Source organism: Arachis hypogaea, chromosome 3, assembly GCF_003086295.3.
Source record: "Arachis hypogaea cultivar Tifrunner chromosome 3, arahy.Tifrunner.gnm2.J5K5, whole genome shotgun sequence".
Lineage (NCBI taxonomy): Eukaryota > Viridiplantae > Streptophyta > Magnoliopsida > Fabales > Fabaceae > Arachis > Arachis hypogaea.
Genome location: NC_092038.1, coordinates 52,366,455 through 52,375,464, shown reverse-complemented (window position 1 = coordinate 52,375,464; position 9,010 = coordinate 52,366,455). Strand labels below are relative to the sequence as shown.

At 34.7% G+C, this 9,010-nt stretch overlaps 1 non-coding gene across 1 annotated transcript; it reads left to right on the top strand.

The window, feature by feature from the left end:
• The first annotated feature begins 2,045 nt into the window (after positions 1-2,045).
• LOC112793187 (small nucleolar RNA R71) lies at positions 2,046-2,153 on the top strand. Its single transcript, XR_003197893.1, has one exon. It is a non-coding gene; the product is annotated as a small nucleolar RNA R71 (small nucleolar RNA).
• The last annotated feature ends 6,857 nt before the right edge of the window (positions 2,154-9,010 follow it).

Genomic DNA, 9,010 nt, shown 5'->3' with positions numbered 1-9,010 from the left:
CCAGTTCCATGCTTGTTTCTGGTGTTTAACGCCAGCTTTCCTCAGGGTGCAATCCTGGCGTTTAAACATCAGACTACTGCTTGTTTCTGGCATTCAATGCCAGATTCATGCTTTGTTCTGGCGTTGAACGCCAGCCAGATTAAACGCCAGTAAGCTCTTCCTCCAGGGTGTGCTGTTTCTTCTGCTGTTTTTTATTCTGTTTTTAATTTTAGTAATTGTTTTGTGACTCCACATGATCATGAACCTAATAAAAATATAAAAGAACAATAAAAATATAGATAAATAAAAATTGGGTTGCCTCCCAATAAGTGCTTCTTTAATGTCAATAGCTTGACAGTGAGCTCTCATGGAGCCTCACAAATCCTCAGAGCATTGTTGGGACCTCCCAACACCAAACTTAGAGTTTGAATGTGGGAGTTCAACACCAAACTTAGATTTTGGTTGTGCCTCCCAACACCAAACTTAGAGTTTGATTATGAGGGCTCTATTTGACTTTGTATTGAGAGAAGCTTTTCAGGCTTCCTCTCCATGGTTGCAGAAGAAGATCCTTGAGCTTTAAGCACTAGGTAGTCCCCATTCAATTGAAAGACTAGCTCTCCTCTGTCAACATCAATCACAGCTCCTGCTGTGGCTAGGAAGGGTCTTCCAAGGATGATGGATTCATCCTGATCCTTCCTAGTGTCTAAGATTATGAAATCAGCAGGGAAGTAAAGGCCTTTAACCTTTACTAACACGTCCTCTACGAATCCATAAGCTTGTCTTATTGACTTGTCTTCCATCTCTAATGAGAATGTGGCAGCCTGTACCTCAAAGATCTCCAGCTTCTCTATTACAGAGAGTGGCATAAGATTTATACCTGACCCCAGGTCACACAGAGCCTTCTCAAAGGTCATGGTGCCTATGGTACAGGGTATTAAGAATTTACCAGAATCTTGTTTCTTTTGAGGTAAAGTTTGCTGAACCCATGTATCTAGTTCACTAATGAGCAAGGGTGGTGCATCTTCCCAAGTCTCATTACCAAACAACTTGGCATTCAGCTTCATGAAAGCTCCTAGATATTGAGCAACTTGCTCTCCAGTTACATCTTCATCCTCTTCAGAGGAAGAATAGTTTTCAGAGCTCATGAATGGCAGAAGAAGGTTTAAAGGAATCTCTATGGTCTCTATATGATCCTCAGATTCCTTTAGGTCCTCAATAGGGAACTCCTTTCTATCTGGGGGACATCCCATGAGGTCTTCCTCATTGGGATTCACGTCCTCCCCTTCCTCCTTGGATTCGGCCATATAGACAATATCAATGGCCTTGCACTCTCTTTTTGGATTCTCTTCTGTATTGCTTGGGAGAGTACTAGGAGGAGTTTTAGTGATTTTCTTACTCAGCTGGCCTACTTGTGCCTCCAAATTTCTGATGGATGACCTTGTTTCACTCATGGAACTTAAAGTGGCCTTAGACAGATCAGAGACTATGTTTGCTAAGCTAGAGGAGCTCTACTCAGAATGCTCTGTCTGTTGCTGAGAAGATGATGGAAAAGGCTTGTTATTGCTAAGCCTGTTTCTTCCACTATTATTAAAGCCTTGTTTGGGCTTTTATTGATCCTTCCATGAGAAATTTGGATGATTTCTCCATGAGGAGTTATAGGTGTTCCCATAGGGTTCACCCATGTAATTCACCTCTGCCATTGCATGGTTCTCAGGATCATAAGCTTCTTCTTCAAAAGATGCCTCTTTAGTACTCTTGGATGCATTTTGCCATCCATTCAGACTCTGAGAAATTATGTTGACTTACTGAGTCAACATTTTGTTCTGAGCCAATATGGCATTCAGAGCATCAATTTCAAGAACTCCCTTCCTCTGAGGTGTCCCATTACTCACAGAATTCCTCTCAGAAGTGTACTTAAATTTGTTATTTGCAACCAAGTCAATGAGTTCTTGAGCTTCTGCAGGCGTTTTCTTTAGGTGAATGGATCTACCTGCAGAATTGTCTAGTAACATCTTAGAGAACTCGGATAAACCATAATAGAATATATCCAAAATGGTCCACTCTGAAAGCATGTCAGAAGGACATCATTTGGTCATCTTCTTGTATCTTTCCCAAGCTTCATAGAGGGATTCACCATCTTTTTGTTTGAAGGTTTGAACATCCAGTCTAAGCTTGCTCAGCTTTTGAGGATGAAAGAACTTAGCCAAGAAGGTCGTGACCAGCTTATCCCAAGAGTCCAGGCTATCTTTAGGTTGAGAGTCCAACCATGTTCCAGCCTGTCTCTTACAGCAAAAGGGAAAAGCATGAGCCTGTAGACTTCAGGATCTACTCCATTAGTCTTAACAGTCTCACAGATCTGCAAGAATTTAATTAAAAATTGATAGGGATTTTCTGATAGAAGTCCATAGAACTTGCAGTTCTGTTGCATTAGAGCAACTATTTTAGGTTTCAGCTCAAAATTGTTTGCTCCAATGGCAAGGATTGAGATGCTTCTTCCATCAAATTTGGAAGTAGGTGTAGTATAGTCACCAAGCATCGTCCTTGCATTATTATTTTCGGCTGCCATCTCTTCTTCCTTTTCAAAAAATTCTGTAAGGTTGTCTCTGGATTGTTGTAATTTAGCTTCTCTTAGTTTCTTCTTCAGAGTCCTTTTAGGTTCAGGATCTGCTTCAACAAGAATATTCTTGTCCTTGCTCCTGCTCATATGAAAAATAAGGGAACATAAAATAATAATAGGGATCCTCTTTACCACAGTAAAAAGATTCTTTTATGTTTATTAGAAGAAGAAAAGAATAGAAGAAGGAAAAGAGGAAAATTCAAACTCAAAGAGGAAGAGGGGGTTCGAATTTTAAGATGAAGAGAAGTGTTAGTAAATGAATAAATAAATAGAAGAAGATGAGAGAGGGAGAAATTCAAAAATAAATTTTGAAAAAGGGTTAGTGATTTTCGATAATTAAGAGAAGAAATAAAATTAAAATTAAAATTTGAAACAATTAGTTAAGTAAAAGAATTTTGAAAAAGAAGGAGGTAATTTTCGAAAATTAGAGAAAGGAAAGTAGTTAGGTGGTTTTGAAAAAGATAAGAAATAGTAAAACAAAAAGTCAATTATTTAGTTGAAAAATATTTGAAAATCAATTTTGAAAAGATAAGAAGTTAGAAAAGATTTTTGAAATTGATTTTGAAAGAAGATATGATTGAAAAGATATGATTGAAATTTATTTTAAAAAAGATTTGATTTTTAAAATTAATATTGATTACTTGACTAACAAGAAACTAAAGATATGATTCTAGAATTTAAAGATTGAACATTTCTTAACAAGAAAGTAACAAACTTCAAATTTTTGAATCAATCACATTAACTGTTAGTAAAGTTTTCGAAAATTATGAAATAAAGATAAGAAAAGATTCTGAAAAATATTTTCAAATTTTCGAAAATCATAAAATAAAGATGAAAAATATTTGATTTTTTTTTTGAAAAAGATTTTGAAAAGATAGGATTTTTAAAATTGAAAATTTGACTTGACTTATAAGAAATAGCTAAGTTTTAAAAATTTTTGACTAAGTCAACTCAAATTTTTGAAATTTATGAGAAAAAAGGAAAAGATATTTTTTTATTTTTGAATTTTTAATGATGAGAGAGAAAAACATAAAAATGACTCATAACATGAAAATTATGAATCAAAACACATGATGCATGCAAGAACACTATGAATGTCAAGATGAACACCAAGAATACTTTGAAGATCAAGATGAACATCAAGATTTATTTTTGAAAATTTTCAAGAAAAGAAAAACATGCAAGACACCAAACTTAGGAATTTTCAATGCTTGGACACTATGAATGCAAAAATGCATATGAAAAACAACAAAACAAGTAGACTTACCAAGAACAACTTGAAGATCATGAAGGACACCATGCATGAATTTTTCAAAAAATCTAAAAGTTTTTAAAACATGCAATTGACACCAAACTTAAAAATTGACACTAGACTCAAACAAGAAACACAAAATATTTTTTATTTTTATGATTTTATTATTATTATTTTTTTCGAAACCAATTTTTGAAAAAAATGAAAATAAAATAAAAAATTTTTGAAAGATTTTTGAAAACTTTTTGAAAAGAAAATTACCTAATCTGAGCAACAAGATGAACCATCAATTGTCCAAACTCAAACAATCCCCGGCAACGGCGCCAAAAACTTGGTGCACGAAATTGTGATCATCAACAATGGTGCCAATAGACTTGGAGCTCTCAAACGTGAATCACACTTTGTCACAACTTCGCACAACTAACCAGCAAGTGCACTGGGTCATCCAAGTAATACCTTACGTGAGTAAGGGTCGATCCCACGGAGATTGTTGGTATGAAGCAAGCTATGGTCATCTTGTAAATCTCAGTTAGGCAGATTCAAATGGTTATAATGGTTTTCGAAAATAATAATAAATAAAGCATAAAATAGATAAAAGAGATACTTATGTAAATCCTTGGTGGAAATTTCAGATAAGTGTATGGAGATCCTTTGTCCCTTCTGAATCTCTGCTTTCCTATTGCCTTCCTCCAATCATTCTTACTCCTTTCTATGGAAAGCTGTATGTAGGGCATCACCGTTGTCAATGGCTACCTCCTATCCTCTCAGTGAAAATGGTCCAAATGCTCTGTCACAGCACGGCTAATCATCTGTCGGTTCTCGATCATGTCGGAATAGAATCCATTGATTCTTTTGCGTCTGTCACTACGCCCAACAATCACGAGTTTGAAGCTCGTCACAGTCATTCAATCCGTGAATCCTATTCGGAATACCACGGACAAGGTTTAGACTTTCCGGATTCTCAGGAATGGCCGCCAAAGGGGTTCTAGCTTATACCACAAAGATTCTGATTAAGGAATCCAAGAGACACACGCTCGGAAGTGGTTGTCAAGCACGCGTTCTTAAGGATGGATGATGATGAGTGTCACAGATCATCACATCCATCAGGTTGAAGTGCAGCAAATATCTTAGAATAAGAATAAGCTTGAATCGACTAGAAGAACAATAGTAATTGCATTAATTCTCGAGGTACAGCAGAGCTCCACACCTTAATCTATGGTGTGTAGAAACTCCACCGTTGAAAATACATAAGTGATCAAGGTTCAAGCATGGCCGAATGGCCAGCCCCCCACCAAAGTCTAAGAACTAAACGTCCAAAGATAGATACCAAGATGTCTAATACAATAGTAAAATGTCCTATTTATACTAGACTAGTTACTAGGGTTTATAGAAATAAGTCTAAATGCAAAAATCCACTTTCGGGGCCCACTTTGGTGTGTGTTTGGGCTGAGCTTGAGCTTTGCACGTGCAGAAGCTTCTTTTGGAGTTAAACGCCAAGTTGTAATGTGTTTTTGGTGTTTAACTCTGGTTTGTGACGTGTTTCTGGCATTTTACTCCAGAATGCAGCATGGAACTGGCGTTGAATGCCAGTTTGCATCGTCTATGCTCGAACAAAGTATAGACCATTATATATTGCTAGAAAGCCCTGGATGTCTACTTTCCAACGCAGTTGAGAGCGCACCATTTGGAGTTCTGTAACTCGAGAAAATTCATTTTGAGTGCAGGGAGGTCAGAATCCAACAGCATTAGCAGTTCTTTGTCAGCCTGAGTCAGATTTTTGCTCAGGTCCCTCAATTTTAGCCAGAAAATACCTGAAATCACAGAAAAATACACAAACTCATAGTAAAGTCTAGAAATATGAATTTTGCATAAAAACTAATGAAAACATCCCTAAAAGTAGCTAGATCCTACTAAAAACTACCTAAAAATAATGCCAAAAAGCGTATAAATTATCCGCTCATTAGGGATGCATGAAACGATTATAAACAAACTCAATAAATTACAAGCAGTCCTCCTATGTCTTTAAATTCTTCCCTACCACAATAAGCAATAACATTTCTAATGTCTTATTAATCATCTCAGTTTGTCCATCAGGTTGTGAGTGACAAGTAGTAAAATATAACAACTTAGTCCCTAACTTATCCCATAAGACCCTCTGAAAATGGCTAAAAAACTCGGCATCATGGTAAAATACAATGGACCTAAAGACACTATGCAAACGAACAACTTCTTTAAAGAATAAATTAGCAATGTGTGTGGAAGAATCAGTTTTATAAGATGAAATAAAATGTGTCATTTTACTAAACCTATACACAACAACAAAGATGTTATCTTTACCTTTCTTAGTCCTAGATAATCTAAGCATAAAATTCATAGAAATATTAATAAAAGAATGAGTACGAATAAGCAAAGGAATACGCAACCTATGTGGTAAGAATTTAAATTGGCTTGCGTATATGCAACAAATCTAGAACAAAATTTTTTAACATCTTTATATATGTGGGACCAATAAAAATACTCAGTAAAAACATCTAAATTCTTTTGAATTCCAATGTTACCCATTAGACTATGTAATTCACTAACAAGCAATTTTTTAAAGTAGGCACACAAATCTTATGTTCTCTAAAAAGAAAATCATCATGCTTATAGAATTTGTTATTTGCACCATTCTCATATATAGCATATAGAGAGACAAAATCAGAATCAGTTACATACAAATCCTTTATACCCTCAAAACCTAACAACTTAAAAGTAAGAGTAGTGATTAAGGAACACCTCCTGAATAATTCATCACCAACCACATTCTCAATACCTTCCCTATCGACAATCACATTTTAAAAAGATTCAAGAAATTCTACCTAATTTACATGTCTGTTATTAAACTTTTTTTGATTTTTAAGTGTTTTAAAGATTTATTGTCAATATGTACCACAAATTCCTAGGCAGCAAGTAATATTGCCAAACTTTCAAAGCTCTCACCAAGGCATATAGTTTTTTTATCATAAGTTAAGTACTTGAGACGAGCTACATTCAACTTCTCACTGAAATAAGCCACTGCTCATTTTTTTGCATTAAAACAGCACCTATACTAATCCTAGAGGCATCACATTCTATTTCAAAAGTCTTAGAAAAATCTAGTAAAACAAGAATGGTTGCAAAATACAAGAAATTTTTCAACGTGCTAAAAGCAATTTCTTGTTCTTTTTTCTATTTAAAACGTACATCTTTCTTGATGATTTTGGTTAAAGGTGCAATAATAATGGAAAAATCTTTCACAAACTTACAAAAACTAACAACACCATGAAAACTTTTTAACATAAAAAAACTCTTAGGTGTGAAACATTTTTTAATTGCCTACATCTTTTCTTTATCTACCTCAATTCTCTTAGAACTTATCAAGAACACCACACTACTCAAACAAAATGAGCATTTCATTAGGTTATCATATAACTTTTTCTTTCTAAGTACCTCTAAAATAGCTCTAACATGAAAAACATGATTATCAAGATATTTACTATAAATAATTATATCATCAAAATAAACAATTACAAATTTTTTCGAAAACTCTCTCAAAACATGATTCATTAATCACATAAAAGTACTAAGTGCATTATAATTAATCCAAATAGTATAACTAACTACTCATACAATTTATATTTAGTTTTGAAAGCTATTTTTTACTCATCACTAAGTTTCATTTTTTTATGATAACCACTCTTAAAGTTATTTTAGTAAAAATACTAGATATATGCAATTCATCAAACATATCAAATCTAAAAATATGATACCAATACTTTACCATAATCTTATTTACAGTTCTGTAGTAAACATACATCATCCATGATTCCTCCTTCTTGGGCACTAAAAGTACTGAAATAGCACGAGGACTCATGCTTTTTCTCACAAAGCCTTTAGCCAAGAGCTCCTCTACTTGTATTTATAACTCCTTTGTTTCTTTGGGGTTGTTTCTATAAGCTGGTCAATTGGAAATGCTCACTCTAGGAACAAGGTCAATTTGGCATTTAATGTCTCTTAATGGAGGTAAACCTGATGGCATCTCATCTAAAAAAATATCTCTAAAATCATACAAAAGTGAATTAAAGACACTAGGTAGTTCATGGTAAGTTTCAATTTTAAATAGTAATGACTCTCTAAATCTCACTAACACCAATATTCTTTTGCCTAAACTGACACTTTTTATATCACTCTATTTTGCACAAAAACCAAGTTTTTGAAAATCGAATCGATTATTGAACCACTCTAATTGTTGATTTAATTATTTAAAGGTTCGACTGGTTCAACTGTAGTTTAACCAAAATAACTAAATTATAATAAAAGATATATAAAACTATAAATTAATACACATAAATATAAATATATCTAATGTAAACTTTTAAAAATACACAAATTAAAAATACAATACTAACCAAGTCTTCACATCTCACTCTCTCACTCAAACTACATAACTGAATCACTCCCCCTACTCCAACCCTAGCTGTTGCCATTGTCGGTCCGTCGATCTATTGCCACCATCCACCCCTCGAGCTCAGCCACCATCCATCAGTGTGGCCACTGCCCCAAGTCTCCATCCCATGCTCTCTTATTCCGCAAGCTCTTAGCCCTTCTGTCCTCTTCATCTTCTCGTCATTGTCTACATCTTCTCGCCGTCGTTTGGTCGGCGTCATCCTTCAATCAATAGTTTGTCGACATCGTCTTCGAAGGTTAGTAGCTGGGTCGCTTGTTCCTTGATGTGCAGAAAACGATCCGACACAAAACTCACCGGTAAGTATACCGGTCGCATCAAGTAGTAATAACTCACTTAGAGTGAGGTTGATCCCACAGGGATTGATGGATCAAGCAACTTTAGTGGGTGATTAGTTTAGTCAAGCTAACATTTAGTGAATTGTGTGAAGTGTAACCAACAGAAAGGAAATTAAAAGGAATTTAAATTTCCGAAAGTAGATTGCAGTGAAAGGAAAGAGCAAGAAAGTAAAATAGCTGAAACTTAAATTGTAAGAAAAGTAAATTGCATGAAAAGTAAAGGGGCTGGGGTGCTGGAAATTAAAATTCAACAAGAAAATGTAAAGAGCAATCAAGCAAAGAGCTAGAATATGAAATGGGATGCTGCAGATTTCAAACAGAAAAGTAAAAATGCTTGAAGA